Source organism: Heloderma suspectum, chromosome 7, assembly GCF_057233095.1.
Source record: "Heloderma suspectum isolate Gila_16-S chromosome 7, 16-S_ref, whole genome shotgun sequence".
Classification (NCBI taxonomy): Eukaryota; Metazoa; Chordata; class Lepidosauria; order Squamata; family Helodermatidae; genus Heloderma; species Heloderma suspectum.
The window spans coordinates 41,391,907-41,413,102 of NC_139464.1; positions in this window are offsets into that span (position 1 = coordinate 41,391,907).

Genomic DNA, 21,196 nt, shown 5'->3' on the forward strand with positions numbered 1-21,196 from the left:
GTAGAATTTAGGAACAAGGAGGCTTTTTAAGCACATGCAGCATGCTCAACCCAGGAATTTGTTTTCAGTACCCAAACTGAGCTCACAGTCCTTTCACACAAAATTCAATTCCTGGTTACCCCCTCCCTACCAAGCTTTTGTTAATTCAATAGCTTAATTTTGGGGATGGGGTGGGGGGATGGTTGCTATTGTTAAATGACTGGGAGTCTGACATCATTGGTGATCTACCACAGAATAGAGATCTACCAGTAGATCCTGATCTTCTGCTAGTGATGAAGGAGAAATGTCAGTCAGCATTTTAATGTGAATGTGCCTAATTCTGCACTTTCAAACCAACCTGGGAACGGAAAGGCTGTTATCCTTTGAAATTCACACTTCTCCAACTTTTGCAATGGACTTCTCAAATAAAAGAAAGCTTACACAAATGCATATATTGGGGGAAAGTGCACAGAAAAATGCGTATATTAGTGAAAATAATGGTCAAAATGCATTATATTAGGAAAATTGCTTGCAGAAATGAATCTATTAGGAGAATGTGGACAAAAATGGATGTACACATTTTTATGCTTTAAAAAAAGGGGGGAAAGACACCTCAATGTTTGGGATGAACTGAAGTTAAGACTAGAGAAATTGAAATGACAAACTTAGAGAAACTGAAATTGACAGGTCTTCCTATCCCGCCTTTGCGCCTCCCTGGTCTAAGCTTTCTGCCTCAGAATGGCACGGTTATTTGAACAGTAGCCTTAACAAATGATCAACAAACAATTGTGCCATTCTTGCTTTAGTACAAGTCATTGGTGTAATAGAGGCATGACTGCTGCTGCTTAAAAACGAAAATTCGGGAGCCTTTTTTCTTCTAGGCATGCTCCTAAAATTCTCCTCTTCTGTATTTTTCCTGGCTTTTGGTGTTCTAAATTACCTGGATCTGTGTCTGAAGTGGAACCAGTAGATGAGGAATTCTCCATTGGTCTGTTTGTGTGTTTTTAATTTCAAAGTCCTGTACAGAGTTTTGTCCATGCACAGTTTGCTCCAGGTTTCAGTTCTCTTGTGTCTTTTTTATTTGCCCTCGGCATCACCAATAAGCACACTTTGACATGGTGATATCGCATGTCAGCTTTGATATGGTACTGTATGCCAGCTTAGATCACGAATTCACAATTATTTTTGTGCGGTGTTTTAGTGACACAGATGTGAACCTGTCTGTGTTGATAAAACACCACCAAAAGCAAACATGATGTGATTGTACCAGGGTTGTTGTGAAATGCCTTCCCCCTAATTTGCCAACCCGTTCACAGAAAGCAACATTTCAGCAAGGGAGGGACGACAGCACATCTCCTTCTGTACTGTATTTATGTAGCATGGCAAGCAGAGGCTTCCTCCATTCCTATCCACTCCCCTCATTGTCCATGCGGAGAAGTGATGGACTGCTTAGCCAGCCAGGCAGCTGGTAGGTACAGTACAGCTGTTGTTTGCCTACCGGCCAGATGGCTGGCCACCACCCTTTCCATGCCCCCAAAATACACTCAATGTAGATGTTCTTTTACAAAAAAGAAGAAGCCGAGATTTAGCTGTGGATTATAATTCTGGCTTGCTAACAAATCATACTTTAAACCAGGGGTGAGGAATGTATGGCCCTCTTTCTTGGACTGCAACTTCCATCAGCCATAGCCAGCATAGTCAATGGTGAGAGATGATAGGAATTGCAGTCCAGCAACATCTGGAGGGCACACATTCCGCATCCTTGGTTTAAACTAAGTTCTCCCAGTTTGGGCATAACAAAAACCCCTCTTGCTTGTTTAAAACAGAAGTCGGTGCTCCGGATTTCTGTTCTGATCTATCTGTAGCAGGGCTCCTTGGGGCCTGTGGTTGCAGCACCATGGAAAGCCCTGCTTGTGCAACTTGTTCCAACAATGCTGGGAGGTTTGCTGAGGCCTTATGAGTCGCTCCATCCAGTCTACCCCACCTAAGCTCCACTTTCCTGCCTGAAAAGTGCAAATCCTTAAAGGGCCAATGTCCTGGCCTCACGCTGAGCATTTCTGCTTTCTGTGGCCTCCTGCGTGGTGCACTCCCTATGCACTGTTGAAGTTGGACCAGGAGGAACTTGACTTGGCTTGGGGGATGATGCCTGGGAGGGTCCTGCTTCAGGCTTTGCAGGCTCCTGAACACTAGCCTCAGGCTCAGAGTCAGGACTGGGGTCCAGTTCCCCAGCCAGTGGTACAGTGGTTCCAGCCAGCTCATTCTCTTCTGACTCTGAGATCAACTGTACTGGAGGAGGAGGAGGAGGAGGAGGAGGGAGGGGTGAAGTGTGGAACCCCACATCTTGCAGATGCTCATGAACATAATGGTTTAGCAGGGCTTCTGAACAAAGCCACTCTATCTTTTGGCAGCGGTTGTCCATCATCATCGTCATTTATATCCCACCTTTTGTCCTCTTGCAAGGCACCCAAGGCGGCGTACATAGTCCTCCTCCTCTCCATTTTATCCTCACAACAACCCTGGGAAGTAGCTTAGGTTGAGCATCAGTGACGGGCCCAAAGTCACCCAGTGAGATTCATGGCTGAGTAGGGACTAGAACCCAGATCTCACGAGTCCCAGTCCAACATTTTAACCACTACACCACACTGGCTCTCATGTGAAAATGTTCAGTGGATGAGTGGAGAGCTGTTGCTTTTTTTGCTTCTTCTCTTTTTGCATTTCCATACCTGTTCTATCAAATCGTGTTTTCTTGTTCTGATCTGCAATTGAAGAAAAGTGAAGAACTTCAAGATTGGCAGCTGAGGTTGCACTGGCTTTTGAAGTTAATCAGTCACTCCACTTTTTAACCCTCTCTACTCTGCTCCCTTCCCCATTAATACCCAGACTTCAGGCCTGAATAGGCCTGGAAAAGGTACTTTCCAAACTGAGCAGAATGCAAAGCCCTGCAATTCCCTTTGTGTGTTCGTGTGTGTGTGTGTGCGTGTGCGCGCGTGTGTGTGCGTGTGTTTCCTCACATCTAGAGCTGTCATCCACTGAATTGTTATGGGGAAAAGGAGAAGAAAAGGATCACGCTGTGATGTGATAGAACATCATGTCAGAATGATAGAACATCATGTCAGCTGTGCATGCTTTCAGGTGAGCAAGGGCTCTGTTTGGGAAAATGGGGAGTAATGCTAAAAGGTGCCAGTGCCTTTCCCACACCACAGGGTAACAACAACCATCCATCCAGGGCCATCCTGACTGCACAAGCAACTAGGGTAGCCACTGATGAATTGCCAAAGAAGAGGAAATGCATCACCAAAAGGGGGCGGGGAGGCAACAATTTGCATAAAATGTGCATTTGCTAATTTATGTTTATAGATGCAAGTTTAGAAATAATTATTATGATTTAAACAGAAATAGAGTACGTCTCACCATAGTGTGGAAGACTGTGACCAAATAACCTGTGTGTTTGCCTTTCTGTCTGCTGCCCAGGTGTTCACTGTTGATGGGCAACTGTTCCTATGGTTCTTCATTTTGGACTGGAACCCTTCCAATGGCCTTCAGATACAGGTCAGTCCTCTGGCAGCCCTTCAAACAGAGGACTTTCCTTTGTAAAAAGAAAAAAGAAAAAAAAAAGATACATGGCTACCCTACAACCCAAGCAGAGCATGATGCAAGGGTGAGAGATGTCCCCCTCCCCCGGCCCCAACACATGTACACCCCACCTCTGTTGCAGTAATACAAGGCATCCTGGGGCACTCCTCTGGGATCATGCAGTGCAATCCACATTTATCCTTTCATACACATCAGATTAGGGGCCAATGTTTCCAGGTCAAGGTGTGTGACTTCTAGGCAGACTCAAACCCCAGCGTATCTCTCTTTAAAAAAAGTTAACCCTGGGAAAGTGGTGGCGTTTTTCTTTATCTTGGAATCAAAAGATAAGAAGGGCCCTGCTCCATCAGACTAAAAGGCCCATCTTGTCTGACATCCTGTTTCTTACAGCAGATAGTTAGGTTCCTCTGAGAAGTCCACAAACAGGGCATGAGAACAATTTCCCTCCACCTTCTAATTGTCAGTCAGCAAGTGGAATTCCATAAGCCACACTGCCTCTGAACAGAGAGGTTTAATTTAGCCACTTTCCGAGCAAAGAGTGGGGGAGCACTAAAGTAGAAATGGGTGAACCCCCAATGTCTGGTCCAGGTGGAGTCCACAGCAGATTTCTCCAACATCCCTATGCTAAAGGGGAGGATGAAATTGGCAAGTTCTTTGGCAAATAGGGAATATGGCTCTGCTGGGCTAAAGTAAGTAGTGGGTAGAGAGGATGAAACTGACAAGGATATTTACAAGAGGGGAATATGCCTCTGTGGGGCTACATAGCAGACAGGCAGACTTGCAAGTGTGAGCCAATGAGCAAGATCATTATATCAGGGGAAATTACTTGCAAAAATGTGCATATTAGGTAAAACTGCATACAAAAATGCATACATTAGGGCACATTTTACAGGGACTAAAAAAATAAAACCAAACTGTTGCAAAAATGGGATGGAATAATTTAAGATGGGAAAAACAGAAATGGAGAGAAATGGACATTGACAGATTCATCCATGGCTGAGGATAACAGCTCATACGCCATCCTAGAGAAGAAGTAGGCAGGGCTACTCTGTAGCTTACAGCTGCCACCAATTTTAGCCTATGATGAAAACAGAAAAAATTGGATGTTCCTGCTCAAGCAAAATATCGAAGGGATTCCATATATCTCCAGTGCCTAAAGGCAAATTAAAGGCAATATTGGCAAAATGTCCAAGGAATTCTGAGGGACGCTAACATTTCTGTAACACTCGTGATATTTCTCAAAGGTTTTGGGAGTCCCTCCCTGCAAATTAATATTTCTAACAGAAGAACATGTTCATGTGCTGGGATGTCCCGAAAGAAATATGTTTGGCTGCACCGAGAGACTTTCATATCCTCTTTCTGTTGTGCTAGACTAATTATTTTTGTCTCTGATCACAGAAACTTTCCAATTACATTTGTTTTGCAGCAATGCCCATTCCAGTATATGTGTGTGTGGGGGGGGGAGGGGGATGACGACGACACATTTTCCCTTACTCTTTTGCATAGGACTGATAATTCATTTAAACAAATGAAGGGTTTAAACTGCCCACCAACTAGTACTGAGGCTTGGGGGGTGGGGGAATCCCACAAGGAACAAATAAATGGAAAACTAGTCCTGCTGGCAATTCTAAAATGGCCACATCACAGAGTTGGTTCGGAAGCATAACACCACAAGTAAAATGTGTCCTTTCCCCCCGCCTTCCCCGATTCAGCAGACCGGGGAGGGATTCCATATCTGTGTCAGTTAAAAGTGTCACTTTTGGACAGACAAGGGATCCTTCAGATTTATGTCTTTCCTTCTCAGACATCTTGCTGCCCTTTGCCTCAGTCCTGCCCCTCCAGTTCCCATTGCACCTCCTCTTATTTCAGGCTCCAAGCCTGAACCTCTGTCTCCTGCTCCTCCCCACCTGGCCCTCACCCTTTGGCTCCCACTTCCCTCTCTACATTTGTGCAGCTGGGAGTTTGAAGTTCTGTTTTCTCTCTCTGGATTTGGAGTTCCTGCCCCTCCCTTCCATGCTTCCTGTGGCATTCCTTCACAGCCGCTTCCCTTTCTTCCCCCCAACTTTTTTTGAGGGGGGGGGGACACGTGGCAATGTGTATGTGTTAGCCACAGCTTCTCTCCAGCTGGGCTGTTCTGGGCATGTCACCATTCTCCCAGCAGCAATCACCATTTGCTCTCCTGGTGGCGCTTGCCCATTCTTTAAACTTTTGTGGAAGCCACAAATCACCATAAAAGCATCGACAGGAATCCAGTCAAAAGAGCCTGGTCCTGAAACAGAACACTTTCAAGTTTTAACTGGCACTTGAGTCATTCTAAAAGGGGGAGGCTGGGCCAGGCAGTCCCTCCCTTCTGATAAGTATTCTCTCTCAGTTGAGGCTGGTGGCTCCGATATCAGTGGGGTGGAGAATCCAGGTTTCAGTCAGAACCAGTCAGGACTCTAAAGGAGCTGTCCAAGGTGAAGCATAGATAAGGACACTCCTGATTCTCAGCCCAGTCTCTGGAGATACAAATAGGTGTAAAGCACCAGAACTCCTTTAGAGTTCTGACTGGCTGTGACTGAAACCCGGAGCAGATTCACTGCCCCCACTGACATTGGGACCACCAACCTCCACTGTTCTCTGCCTACCTCAGCTGCTGTAGCTGGCCCTGATTCCCACAGAATGGAGTGTTCCTTCATCATTTAGGGCACATGTTCTCCACTGCCAGGCCCACTGGTGGCTCCCAATTACCAAAAGTGTGGCTCTCCCCCCTCCTCTCCATTCATCACTTTCTCTCTTTTTTCACCAGCTGTTTACTCTCTAGCTTTGCCTTGTTGTTTGCTTCAGTGGTGGGCCGGCTGCTGTGATGCAGGCTACTGGAAGAGGATTTGGGGGGTGAGGAGACATGCCACTTGTCAGTTGTGAAGTGTCTAGAGTGGGATGGTGGAGGTGGTGGATGGCCATGTGCTGCCTCCAGTCCCAGAGGCAGTGAGCCTGTGCGCACCGGTTGCTGAGGACCCTGGGAGGTTATGCCCTGCTTGTGGGCTCCCAGTCGACAGCTGGTTGGCCACTTTGTGAACAGAATGGTGGACTGGATGGACCCTTGGTCTGATCCAGCAGGGCTCTTCCTATGTTCTTGTGTGGAGGAGAATGCTGGATCAATCTGCCAGTTAGCTGTGGTGGGGGAGAACACGATTGGCTAGCTGCAGTGATGGAAAATTGAATGCATGGGTGAGAAACAGAGCAAGGAACTGCTCTGGGAGATTTTGCAGCACTGAGTAGAGCAGAGCACTATCTCAGCATCAACAAAAGCATTCATCCCAATCCAAGCAACAAGTCAGCCTGTCAGAATTGGGGGTGGGGGGAGGGAAGAGGTCAGCCCCCCCTTGATATCCCATAAAAGGCATCTGCTGGCCTCAGCAGTGCTGACTGGAGTCAAAGGGGATCCTGCTTGAAAACAGTGAAGATCACTAGCTTAGTTTGGACCTGACTGTATGATCAACCCCAAAAGCTGGATCTTCCCGCATTTGAACCTTTGCTGGTTAGTCTTGCAAGATCTGACCAAAAGGGAATGACACAACATTCAAATCATGTAATGGATGGAGGGAGCCTCACTTCAGCTGAGTGAAAACTGTGCTGCTGCCCTCTTTTTAAATGAATAGATCATGACATGGGCTCCAACGCATATGAGAGAGAGAATATTCAGCCTGCAAACAGGGAACAAAGAGCACACAAAGAATCTGAAACTGACTAGTCCTCTAGTCTTGTTTATAGTCAAATTACAGTTAGGCAGGAGATCCATAATAAAAACTTTTGACATTTTTTCTTTTAAAAGGCCACTGTAGGGGTCTCCAAATTTGATTGGAACAACAATGCTGGGGGATATTTAACCTTTTCCCTTGTGCCCTTTTTTCCTATCTAAATTGTACCACCCTGCCCACCTGCTGTAATCTCTGCTGGGGAACAAAATGCAAATAACTTATATGTTTTCCCTGCAGTGGAGCAAATAGTGGTCTGTTCTGCTTACTTTAGAGGTTTGTCTTGCAGATGCTTGCCCTGTTTGAACAGACATGCAGATTCTTGCTTGGCTTACTTGTGAGTAGACAAGCTGCTCATGCTTCTGAGTAGACATGCAGAGACTTGGTATTTGGGATGCCATTTGAAAGTGCTGCTGAGTGATTCAGTCCTGCTTACTTATGAGTAGACATGGAGAAAGCCTTGCCCTGCTTACTTCTGAGTAGGGTTAATATTGGTAGTAATCACATTTTAGCCCTCCCATTCTACCTTTGGCCCTGCCAACAGATGAAATGGACCCACCGAGATCTTTTCTGGATTGGAATTCAGCCCTGGGGCTGAAAAAGGTTCCTCTCCCCTGATTTAGAAGATTTATATCCTGCCCTTTAATTGAATGGTCCTCAAAGTGGCTTACAATAGAATGTTATAATAGATTCTATCAATCTTTTTTGGTGGATAGATGGAGTCAGGCTGATTTCCCCCTTTGCCATGTTCAACCTCTTAGGGAGCAATCCTATGGCCGCTAGTCAGCAGCTAGATGGCCGTAGGATACCTTGTTTTCCAGGAACCGAGCTCAGAGCCTGTGCTCTGAGGTCAGTCCCCAAATAATTTATCTTCCCCTCCTCCTGTGCTGCCTCACAGCCAGCACGGAAAAGCCCCATGTTCTGTGCTCATAAGAGGAGTGTGGAGCAGCTGAAATGGGGCATTCGGGGTTGGGGTTTCCAGGGCAGGGAGGGCAGAAATGCTGGCACGACACATCCATTGTCCACAGCCAATTCCAGCTATCTAGTGGAAAATGCAGGGCAGGAGAAGTGCGGAGGGAATGATCCCTTCTGCGCTTCTCCTGCCCTGCATTGGATAGGCGGTCACCTCTGAGTTCGGAGACGGCTGCCTATCTGCATAGGATTGTGGCCTTAAGGCACAATCCTATGCATGTGAAGCCAGAAAAAAGTCCTACAACTCCCAGCATTCCCCAGCCAGCCATGCTGGCTGGGGAATGCTGGGAGTTGTAGGACTTTTTTTTTACTATCTAAATATGCATAGGATTACAGCCTTAGTACCCTTGGCAATGATGGTAGAGGCCAGAGCCTACTTTCCTTCAGCTCTGCAGACCTAGGTCAGCTCTAACAGCAACATCATGCTGTGTAGGTAGCACTAAGTGTAGGGTGCAAGGCATCATGGACCCTCCTATTAGATTATTAAAGGAGACACACACAATATACATGTCTCCTGCCTCTGTTCAGTATTTGAAGAGGAAGAGGGTTTGTTCTGCTTATTGAATTAGGGTTTTAGCAAACAGCCTATGCCTCCTATCAACATGTCAAACCTCATCCCATTTCACCAGGGCTTTCCCCCAGAAAGTGAACCTATAGCTAATCATGTTCCCATCTAGGCATTCCATATGGGGAAGCAAAATAAATGAGTAATAGAGCAGATGTGTGTGTGTGTGTGTGTGTTTTAAAGAAGAAGTGAAAATTGCACTCTCCCAGGGAACAAGTGTCTGGACTCTGGTAGAATTTCTATTCTTCCAGCAGGACCCTTATTTTTTCAAAGGATAATCATCTCCTTTATAAAAAGGGCTGGTAGTAACACCAGGCTTCAATTCATGTCCTCTGAACTGAAAAGCATTAAGCACTAGGCAGGACACAGACAATAGTTTTCCAGCGAGTTCAAGGTAATATGATATGATTGATCCTTTTGATTGTTCTCTTTCTTTTGCCCCACCATCTTCTCTGACTCAACGTGCAATCCTATGCATGTTTAGAAAGAGAACAGTCCAACAACTCCCAGCATTCCCCAGCCAGCAGTGCTTTTTTTCTGTCTAAACATGCATAGGATTGCACCCTAAACAGATTTTGCAGGGTTTTGAAGTACAAGAGAAACCTGTAAAACTTTGACCATAACTGGCAGTGGGATAGAGTTGCCACAACACAGACACTAGAAATGTTCATTCAAATGTCCTGATGCAGTGTGAGAGAGAAGGTAATCACAGCTCCTCCTACCCATACCCGTCATTCACCTGCCTACCTCTAGGGATGAGGAGAAATCTGTTCAGTTCACATTTTAATGCAAATTCACCTAATTTCACATTTTCAAACCAATACACAAACCAAAACTTAGTCATTATTCAAATTCACATTTTTCTGAATTTTGCAATTTTGTTGTTCAGTCGTTCAGTCATGTCCGACTCTTCGTGACCCCATGGACCATAGCATGCCAGGCCTTCCTGTCCTGCGCTCTCTCCTGGAGTTTTGCAATACAGACCTCTAATCCAAAAATGCATACAAAAATGTGTATATTGGGAGAAAGCACACAGAAAAATGCACATATTAATGAAAGTAACATTCAAAAATGCATTATACTGGAGTAATTGCTTGCAAAAAAGTGTATGCTGGGCAAAATTGTGTACGAAAATGTATGCATTCAGAGAAATGCACACAAAAATGCATATAGATTTTCATGAGAATGTAACCAAAACTGACAGATTAGTCCATCTCTACATACCTTTCCTACTGTGGCTTTTCCAGAAGTTGTTGTTGTTCAGTCGTTCAGTCGTGTCCGACTCTTCGTGACCCCATGGACCACAGCACACCAGGCCTTCCTGTCCTGTGCTCTCTCCTGGAGTTTGCTCAAGTTCATATTCATTGCATCGGTGATGCTATCTAGCCATCTCATCCTCTGCCGTCCCCTTCTCCTTTTGCCTTCAGTCTTTCCCAGCATCAGGGTCTTTTCCAGAGAGTTTTCGGTTCGCATTAGGTGGCCAAAATATTTGAGCTTCAGCTTCAGTATCTGTCCTTCCAATGAGCACTCAGGGTTGATTTCCTTTAGGATTGACTGATTTGACCTCCTTGCAGTCCAGGGGACTCATAAGAGTCTTCTCCAGCACCACAGTTCGAAAGCATCAATTCTTCAGTGCTCAGCCTTCCTTATATTCCAGCTCTCACAGCCATACATTACTACTGGGAAAACCATAGCTCTGATTGTACGGACCTTTGTCGGCAAGGTGATGTCTCTGCTTCTTACTATGCTGTCTAGGTTTGCCATAGCTTTCCTCCCAAGGAGCAAGCGTCTTTTAATTTCATGGCTACAGTCACCGTCTGCGGTGATCTTGGAGCCCAAGAAAGTAAAATCTGTCACTGCTTCCATTTCTTCCCCTTCTATATGCCAGGAAGTGATGGGGCCAGATGCCATGATCTTAGTTTTTTTAATGTTGAGTTTCAAACCAGCTTTCGCACTCTCCTCTTTCACCCTCAACAAGAGGCTCTTGAGATCCTCTTCGCTTTCTGCCATTAGGGTGGTATCGTCTGCATATCGGAGGTTGTTGATAATTCTCCCAGCAATCTTAATTCCGACCTCTGATTCATCCAACCCGGCGTTTCTCATGATGTACTCTGCATATAAGTTAAATAAGCAGAGTGACAATATGCAGCCTTGTTGTACTCCTTTCCCAATTTTGAACCAATCGGTTGTTCCATGTCTGGTTCTTACTGTTGCTTCTTGACCCTCGTACAGGTTTCTCAGGAGACAGGTAAGGTGGTCTGGTACTCCCATCACTTTAAGAATTTGCCACAGTTTGTTGTGATCCACACAATCAAAGGCTTTAGCGTAGTCAATGAAGCAGAAATAGACGATTTTCTGGAATTCTCTTGCTTTCTCCATGATCCAGCAAACGTTGGCGATTTGATCTCTAGTTCCTCTGCCTCTTCGAAACCCAGCTTGTACTTCCGGTAGTTCTCGGTTCACATACTACCTGAAGCTCAGCTTGTAGGATTTTGAGCATCACCTTGCTGGCATGTGAAATGAGCGCAGTTGTGCGGTAGTTTGAACACTCTTTGGCATTGCCCTTCTTTGGAATTGGAATGTAAACTGACCTTTTCCAGTCTTGTGGCCATTGTTGAGTGTTCCAAATTTGTTGGCATATTGAATGCAGCACTTTAACAGCACCATCTTTTAGGATTTTACATAGCTCAGCTGGAAGACTGTCATCTCCGCTAGCTTTGTTGTTAGTAATGCTTCCTAAGGCCCACTTGACTTCACTCTCGAGGATGTCCGGCTCAAGTTCAGTGACCGCACTATCATGGCTATCAGGGACATTCAGATCTTTCCTGTATAGTTCTTCTGTGTATTCCTGCCACCTCTTCTTAATCTCATCTGCTTCTGTTAGGTCCCTGCCTTCTTTGTCCTTTATCATGCCCATCTTTGCACAAAACGTTCCCTTGAGATCTCCGATTTTCTTGAAGAGATCTCTAGTCTTTCCCATTCTGTTGTTTTCCTCAATTTCTTTGCATTGTTCATTTAAGAAGGCCTTCTTGTCTCTCCTTGCTATTCTCTGGAACTCTGCATTCAGTTGGCTATATCTTCCCCTTTCTCCCTTGCTTTTCGCTTCCATTCTTTCCTCAGCTACTTGTAAAGCCTCATCAGACAGCCACTTGGCTTTCTTGCATTTCTTTTTCTTTGGGATGGATTTCGTTGCTGCCTCCTGAACAATGTTACGGACCTCCGTCCATAGTTCCTCAGGCACTCTGTCTATCAGGTGTAATCCCTTAAATCTATTCCTCACCTCCACTGTATATTCATAAGGGATATGATTTAGGTCATACGTGAATGGTTTAGTGGTTTTCCCGACGTTCTTCAATTTAAGCTGAAATTTTGCAACAAGAAGCTCATGATCTGAGCCACAGTCAGCTCCAGGTCTTGTTTTTACTGACTGCATAGAGCTTCTCCATCTTTGACTGCAAAGGACATAATCAATCTGATTTCGATATTGACCATCTGGTGATGTCCATGTGTAGAGTCGTCTCTTGTGCTGTTGGAAAAGAGTGTTTGCTATGATCAGCATGTTCTCTTGGCAAAACTCTATTAGTTTTTGTCCTGCTTCATTTTGTACACCCAGGCCGTGCCTGCCTGTTATCCCAGTGATTTCTTGACTTCCTACTTTAGCATTCCAATCCCCTATGATGAAGAGGACATCTTTTTTTGGTGTTAGTTCTAGAAGGTGTTGTAGGTCTTCATAGAACCGATCAACCTCAGCTTCTTCGGTCTCAGTGGTTGGGGCATAGACTTGAATTACTGTGATGTGATGTTGAATGGTTTGCCTTGGATTCATACTGAGATCATTCTATCGTTTTTAAGATTGTACCCCAGTACTGCTTTTCCCACCCTTTTGTTGACTATGAGTGCTACTCCATTTCTTCTAAGGGATTCTTGCCCACAGTAGTAGATATGATGGTCACCTGAATTAAATTCGCCCATGTCTGTCCATTTTAGTTCGCTGATTCCCAAGATGTCGATGTTCAATCTTGCCATCTCATGTTTGACCACCTCCAGCTTACCTTGATTCATTGATCTGACATTCCAGGTTCCTAAACAATATTGTTCTTTACAGCATCAGATTTTCTTTTCACCACCAGACACATCCACAGCTGAGTGTCCTTTCGGCTTTGGCCCAGCCGCTTCACTCTTTCTGGCGCTACTTGGAAATACCCTCTGCTCTTCCCCAGTAGTATATTGGACACCTTCCGACCTGAGGGGCTCATCTTCCCACGTCATATCTTTTAGCCTTGTGGTACGTTCCACGGTGGTTTTCTTGGCAAGAATACTGGAGTGAGTTGCCATTTCCTTCTCCAGTGGACCACATTTTGTCAGAACTTTCTGCCATGACCTGTCCTTCTTGGGTGGCCCTGCACGGCATAGCTTATGGCTTCACTGAGTTACGCAAGCCCCTTCACCACAACAAGGCAGTGATCCATGAAGGGGATCACAGTAGGAAAGGTATCTCTACATACCTTTCCTACTGTGGCTTTCCCAGTAGTACATCCTAGCAGATATGGAAGAGAGGTGGATGACAGAATCAGGGAAGGAATGGGCAGAAGAAGTCATGAGAGCTTCACCTTCTGCTGCAGCAGCAGGTTTAAAAGGCTGTGTCTTTTGTTGTGACCCTCCCTGACAACCATACAGTTGGTTGAGTGTTCATACCATGCATAACAAAACTTCTCCCCCACCTGGTTAGAATTGTGTGATATAGAGAGTGGGGATGAGTGCATTAGCTCCACCTCTCTGGCATCATCCTCATTGCCAGTGATTCAGTCCTGCTTTCTTATGAGTAAATGTGCAGAAGCCTTGCCCTGCTTACTTCTGAGTAAACTTAAAATTGGTAGTAATCACATTTTGGCTTTCCCACTCTACCTTTGGCCCTGCCCACAGATGGAATGCACCCACTGAGACCTTTTCCAGATTGGAATTCAGCCCTGGGGCTAAAAAAAGGGCCCCCCACCCCTGATTTAGAAGTTTTATATCTTGTCTTTTGATCGAATGATCCTCAAGGTGGCTTACAATAGAGTGCAATAATAGATACTCACACATGCAGACACACACACACACACCTTCTTTGGTTGATTGATGGGGTCAGGCTGGTCTCCCTCTTGCCATGTTCTCCTAGGAGGCCAGCAGAGGTTCAGTCCCATAGTGCCCTTGGTCCCTTGGCAATGATAGTAGAGGCCAGAGCATATTTCCCTTCAACTCTGCAGTCCCAGGTCAACTTTAACAGCAACACCATGCTACATAGGTAGCACTAAGAGTAGAATGCTATGCATCCTGGACCCTCCTATTAGATTATTAAAGGAGACACATCTTCTGCCTATGTTCAGTATATGGAACCAGAACTTTAGGTGTAAAGAGGCTTTGTTCTACTGATTTAATTCAGTTTAGCAAACAGCCTATGCCTCCTAGCAGCATGTCAAACCTCATCCCATCTCACCTGGATTTCCCTCCGGAAAGAGAATCTATAGCTGACTGTTCCCGCCTGGGCATTACATATGGGAAGCAAAATAAAAGGAATGAGTAATAGAGCAGATTGTGCCTTGTTCTTCCTAGGAAGCAGGAGGTTCAACCTCCTATTGGCTCTTGGTCCCCTGGGCAATGATGGCAGAGGCCATGCATAACCAAACTTCTAATCCCCCACATAATTAGAATTGCATGATAGAGAGTGGGGATGAGCAAGCACACTAGCTCCATCCCTCTGCCACCATCCTCATTGCCAGCTCCCCCATCGATTGCCATCCTCATTGCTGTTCCCGTCACCCTCCAAAGGATGAGCGTGATCCAGTCGTGGGGCTCCCTGCACAGTTTAGAATCATGGAAGATCGGAGTTCTGGGAACAGGCTCCCCACTGCAGACATTCACCCTCCACCTTGAGAAGGGGGATGAGCATGGCCAACAAGGAGGGCAATTGAGGGGGCAGAGCTAGCCTGCTCATCCTCACCCTTCCTGACGCACTTCTAATCAGGCGGGGGATTAGGATGGCTGAGTAGGACTGCTCATGCCCTCTGCCAGGGCTGGTCCTACCACTAAGCAGAGTGAAGCAGAAGGATCTCAGGCACCAAGAGGCTGGGAGAGACCTTGGCCTGGAGAACTAGGGGAGCTGCTGCTAGTCACAGTAGACAAATCCTGGGCTGGAAGGACAAATAATCTAAGTATCCCCTGCCACACATTTTACTGATGGCCACTTGCTTAGATGGGCCAGCCCTACTATTAGGCAGAGTGGGGCAGTCACCTCACTCAGGGAGCAGATACTGGGAGGTGGCAGCAAAGTGTGGGAGGAGAGAGCTGTGGGCCACATGGCCTGCCCTACGCCCCCTAAGCAAGCCTGCTGCCTTCTGGTGTGGTGGAGGATGCTGTCCCCTCACCAGTGCTGAGGGAAGATTCAGCTGCCAGCCCAGTCAGCCATTGTACATGGAATGGGAGGGGCACCACCTTGTCTTTTGCCTCAGGCAGCAAAATGTCCTGGGCAGCTCTGCCTTCTGCGATGAACTGAAAGATACCATCATCTGCCCCTCACCTATAGTTTGGAAATGTGTCATTAGCAGTGGTGTAGTGGAGCTGGGGCTCTCAGGGCTGAAGCACCAGCACTTTTTTATTAGCAGGGGTGCTGACATCATCTGCCACACGCCCTGCCGCTTCAGATTTCCCTGTTCCCTCTGAGTTTAGCTGCAATCCTCATGGTAGCTACGAGGGCAAAAGTATTTTCCCCGCAACAATATCTTGTTCCCTGTTGTAATGCAATGTATTTTGGAGTTGCGTGGTCATGAATGGGCAATTAAGGCCCAGCGTTACAAAAGACCTGCTCCTGGTAGAGGTGAAAACTGCTAGAACTGGTCTGTTGATATGGATCAACACTGCTGCCTGTGTTTTGGGCTCTCCTTGGGGGTGTGGCTATGGGAACTGTCATGAGGAGCGCCTGCACTTCAAAATTTATGACTATACCACTGGTCATTACTCAGTGGTGTGAGAAAAGTACCTTTCTGTTTTCCCTTCTAGTCCTGCACTCAAGTCTCCATGACTTCCCTTCTTCCCTCTATCACTCTTTTCATGGTCAAACAATGTCAGCCCCTTTTAAGATCCAAACCATGAAACGGAAGGAATTATGCAAAGTAAATAGATGCAAATGTGCTTAATCGGTGCAATTTATTTTTAGCACAGAATGTGGATTACATTGGTGCCGTGTAAGACCCAGCCTTAGAATTAACAAGGAAGCAATTTAAGTATGATTTGCTGAAGCCAGGGGATTCATCCATCCAGTAGCATGCAGCACCAGGGAGCACTGCTACCAACATTTAAAACAGAGCAAAAACCTCAAACCAAGAGGACTTCAGGCTGCAAATATTATGCAAATGATGCATGTATGGTGGAGGCATGTTAAATTAGCATACTTTGCTTGTAATGTATGAAACAGGTATTTTTTGTCTTTGTAATTTGGATGGAGAGATGCAAGCCCATTTTCTATCATGACAGCCCAGACACAGAGGATAAGAGAATGAAGGGAAGATGGGGAAGGGAAAGGAAGGGAAAGGGAGAAATAGAAAGGGCTCTAGTGGGGAATGGGGGAACCATAGATTCCACAATGGACCATCTTTTCCTAAGTCATATGGATTCCGTGGATTTGCGGACTGGGTTTTTTCCTTTCCAGAATTTTATGCAAATTTAGTTGTAGAAAAATACATCAAATAAAAAACACCAGCCAAAAATGCACATTTCCACCATAGGCTAAAGCATAAAAATGCACATGGGGGGGGGAGATTTGTGCATTTTCACAAATGTGCATTTTTGCAAGTGCAAATTTGCAGAAGTATAGGGAACTGGAAAAGATCTGATTTCATCCATGAGCAGACGATGGAACAAAAGGCACCTGACAATCTGCAAAATGCAGATGGAACGAATTTTACAAAATCTATATATCCCTAAGTGTAGTTAAGTGGTTGTTCTACCACATTTGAAAATGTGCTTATAGCAGCATCCTGTTGCCCTGTGCCTGGGACATGCCTCCCCTTTCTGGCTGCAGCAATAAAAGCAGGGTTGCCAAGTTTTTTCTGAGTTCCTGTGCCTTTTAACAGCTGCTGAAAGGGAAAAGGTGAAGCTTTTCCTGACATGGAGGTGAAAAACTTTACCTGCTGAATTTCTGTGAGTTACACTGCCATTCAAAGCCCAGGAGCCTTGCAGAACCTCCCCCACCCCCCGCCCCAAATCTGGTAAACTTAGGTGGAGGGATTTAGAAGCAGGTTTTCCAGGTAAAGTGTCTGCAATCCTTATAAGGAGGACACTGGATGCAAAAGGAAAGGGCTGTCTTCTGTAAAAGGGGACCTTAAGCGATGCTCTTGCATGAAGTGCACAGCTCGCCTAGAACATAAGAACATAAGAAGAACCACTGTGGATCAGACCAGGGGTCCATCTAGTCCAGCATTCTGTTCACACAGTGGTCAACCAGCTGTTGGCCAGGAAATCACAAGCAGGGCACAAGTGTAACAGCACCCTCCTGCCCATGTTCCCCAGCCACTGGTGTACATAGGCATATTGCCTAAGGACTGGTGTCAGCACCTGGTAACACTGGGTAGTTGCTAGGGTCCTGGCATGGTCTACTACTGACAACTCCCTTGGGCCCACCTTTAGATAAAACAAACATTGGCCCAGTGCTCTGAGCAGTGCTGGGTGCCTGGATCTAGCCATCATTTACATTTCCCATAATGCCCCAGAATGATGCTACATCGGAGGCATTGTGGAAAATTAAAACTGTGGCTAGATTCCGCTGCATGGCACTTTCACAGAGAACCCCTCAAACCTTGAACCAGTCCTGGAGGGCCTACTCCATACTTGCTGGACTAGATGGACCCTTGGTCTATGGAAAACAAAACCCCAACCACCTCTGTACCAAGATGCAAGCTCTTTCCTTCAAGGTCTATTTCTGCTTATGTAGACTAGATGTTTATCAGAATTACAGCTTGTCAGATAAAGGAAACCACACACCGGGGTCAGTACTCAAAGGGCTAAAGAAAACATGATAGGATCAACCACATCTCATTTTTTCATGACACGTCTATGCTGCACACGTAGAAAGTGAGGGGTCTGTTTTTAACATCAAAACGAGCTTGCATGTTTACTTTCCTGTGCTGCCGTTACTCCAGGCATTTTCCTCTCAGTTCCAGCCACTTCCAGTGTCAGAGATGGGCTAGCAAAAAGGCAATTCAGGTGACAGACCACAGGGAAGGCAAGCTGAGAGAGAGTTCAGCTCCCCTGATCCAGGCACCCCCCCTTGATGTTGAAATTAGACTTTCTCCACCACGATTTTATATGTGAACAGACCAAACAGACAAACAAAATGGCTGCTGCCAACGCATCTGGTTTGGCCCAGAGAGGCACATGTAACTGGGTATGAGCCTCAGATTAGGACCCAGTACGAAGATCAATCGAAGATGGGAGAAAGAGGAGGGCTGTGCAGTTATGGTTACCTCACCCCAGCCCTCAAAAATATAAACTAGCTTTAGAGCAGAGGTGGGCAACATGTAGCTTTCCAGATGTTTTGGCCTACAACTACCCTCAGCCCTAGCCAGCATAACCAGTGCTGAAGGAGCATGGAGGTTATAGGCCAAAACATCTAGAGGGCCACAGGTTGTCTACCCATGCCTTAGAGGAGCTTCCCATGGCAAATACATGAATCTGGGGCCTAGTGCTCAAAAGCAGTCAGTGTCTGTGTCTTGGCTGTACTCCTGTGGATAAAGGTTCACAGGATGCAGCATTCCCCTATGGTGGTGGGGGGGAGAAAGATGGTTACACAAAGAAAATGGCATGTTAGAGAAAAGGTTAGGCTAGAACCTTTCTCTCTGACAGTTTTCCACATGCAGGGATATTATTATTATTGTTGTTGTTGTTGTTGTATTTTAAATGCAATATCAGTTGTATTTAAAATCTCTGCATTGCTGCTAGGTTTTCTTTTGGTTTGTATTTTTATACTATAGTTTTAAACATTTACATTTATATTGTATTTTATTATATATTTTGTGGTTTTAATTGTTGTGAACCACCCAGAGAGCTTTGGCTATTGGGCAGAATAGAAATGTAATAAATAAAATTATTGTTGTTGTTGTCGTTGTATGAAGTCCACATCATCTGAGTCCCCACCTGCAGCCAGAAGTGGTACAGCGAGATCTGGGTTTACTGCCTCCCATAGGTCTGTGGGAATCCAGCAGAATGACATCTTTGTTGCCCTCCTGCTTTTGGTCACTTTCTCTCAGCACACCACAGGAGCACTTGCATATTATCCCAAGCCTTAAGCAAAACCAATGCCATTTAACTCCCAGTGTTTCTAGGGGGTGGGGCTGCAACTTGTTCAAAGCTTTCCCCACATTTCCTCCAAGCCATTCATCTGTAGCCCAAAAAAGATGTCTTCAACCTCCACTTTTCCCATTTGCTTTTGAGTCAAAACCCATCGGCTTTTTCTTGTAATAGTTTCCAAATCTTGTAAAAGTCAATTTGGCGATGGTTGTTTTTCTCCACTGTGGTCTGAGCTTCCTGTTCCTAGATCAAAATGGACGTATAAAAATAAGCAGAGGGAAGCACTGCAATTCCTAGCCAATCAGGATACACTAACAGTGGAAGAAAGCACTGTTCTTTCACTAGAGATTTTTCCAGTTCACCAGCTTAAGTTGAAGGGCCAACGTGTCAATCGAGTGATTGTTCGCAAAAATACGTTTTGAAAAGTACCTTTTCAGTACTTCTCTAGTGACCTCTGCAGGTGTCTTTTTGTGCTTCGCAAAGCAGGGTGGTCCTGATTTCTGTGTTAGATTCAGAGACAGGGAGAGCTGGAGCCATATTCCAGTGCAATCCTATATATCCAGTGCAATCCTATACACAGAAATAAGCCCAGCTGAGCTCAATGGAACTTACCCCCAGGATTGCAGCCTCAGTGACTTTCCTAACATCACTGTGAAAACATGGCTGGGGGAGGGATAATGGTTTTAGAAGCAAACCATTTACACCCAAACATCCGATTTTCCTATCATGGAAAGCTGCTTTCTGCACAGATTTTAACCACACACAGCATGCAGTTTTGCAGAGTGGTAGGCGGCAGTATTGCAACCGAAACTCTCCCCATGATGTGAGTTCGATCCCAGCGGAAGCCGGGTCTCGGGTAGCCGGCTCAGGTCGACTCAGCCCTCCATCCTTCCGAGGTCAGTAAAATGAGTACCCAGCTTGCTGGGGAAAAGGTAGTCACAACTGGGGAAGGCAATAGCAAACCACCCCGCTATAGTCTGCCATGAAAATGCCAGCGCAAGTGGCATCCCTCTAGGGGTCAGTAATGACCCAGTGCTTGCACAGGAGGAACCTTTCCTACCTTTCATACATACCTTGCAAGTGGCAGAGCTGTGAACAGCCTCTTCTTGAGACCCTCAAAAGCGAGAGCCAGCATGGTGCAGTGGCTAGAGTGTTGGACTGGGAGCTGGGAGATCCGGGTTCTAGTCTCCACTCGGCCATGGAAGCTCACTGGGTGACTTTGGGCCAGTCACAGACTCTCAGCCCAACCTACCTCACAGGGTTGTTGTTGTGAGGCTAAAAGGGAGAGGAGGAGGATAATGTAAGCCGCCTTGGGTTCCTTGCAAGAGGAAAAAAAGGCGGGATATAAATGCAATCAATCAATCAATCAATCAATAGCAGAGTTCAAGGCCAGCTGTTAGTTCAGATTTCACAGTAGTGGGACATCCAGCTCACTGTGCTGACAGGGCACTTGGAGATGTTTGGCAGGGTTCAGAAGGGCAAAGGAGGGACTTGTTATCACATTTCGTATCACCCAACAGCTGAAGCTGCCTGGGCGGTTCACAACAATTCTGATTTCTGAGTCCAGCAGCAGATGCACAAGGATGCTGGAATATTACCCTTATTTCCTTCATGCCCTCAGCAGTCCCGCCCACAGAAAGCGACTGGCGCTGGTGATATTGTCTGTCACAGTCTGTGCAATGGCTTTCTTCATTCAAAGGGGTGGGGTGGGGGAAGAGATCCTTTCATCCTTAAGGGATCCTTCACACCTGTTTCTGATTTGGTATTGAAGCACTATGCAAGAACACAGAGAAACGCCAGGAGGAATGGAATGGCATTTTTACATTGGTGGAAATACATTGGTAAAATTAATATTTCATGAAAATTACACTGGTGGAAAGCAGCTATTCTCTCTTGATCTCTGGAAATTTGCATCAAGCATGTTTAATTTCCGAGCTTCCGGTGGTTTTACCTACATATTTTCACCCTCTTGAAATGTGCAACCTATGCACATTTCCTCTGAAGGGAGTTCCACTGAATGGGGCTGTCTCCC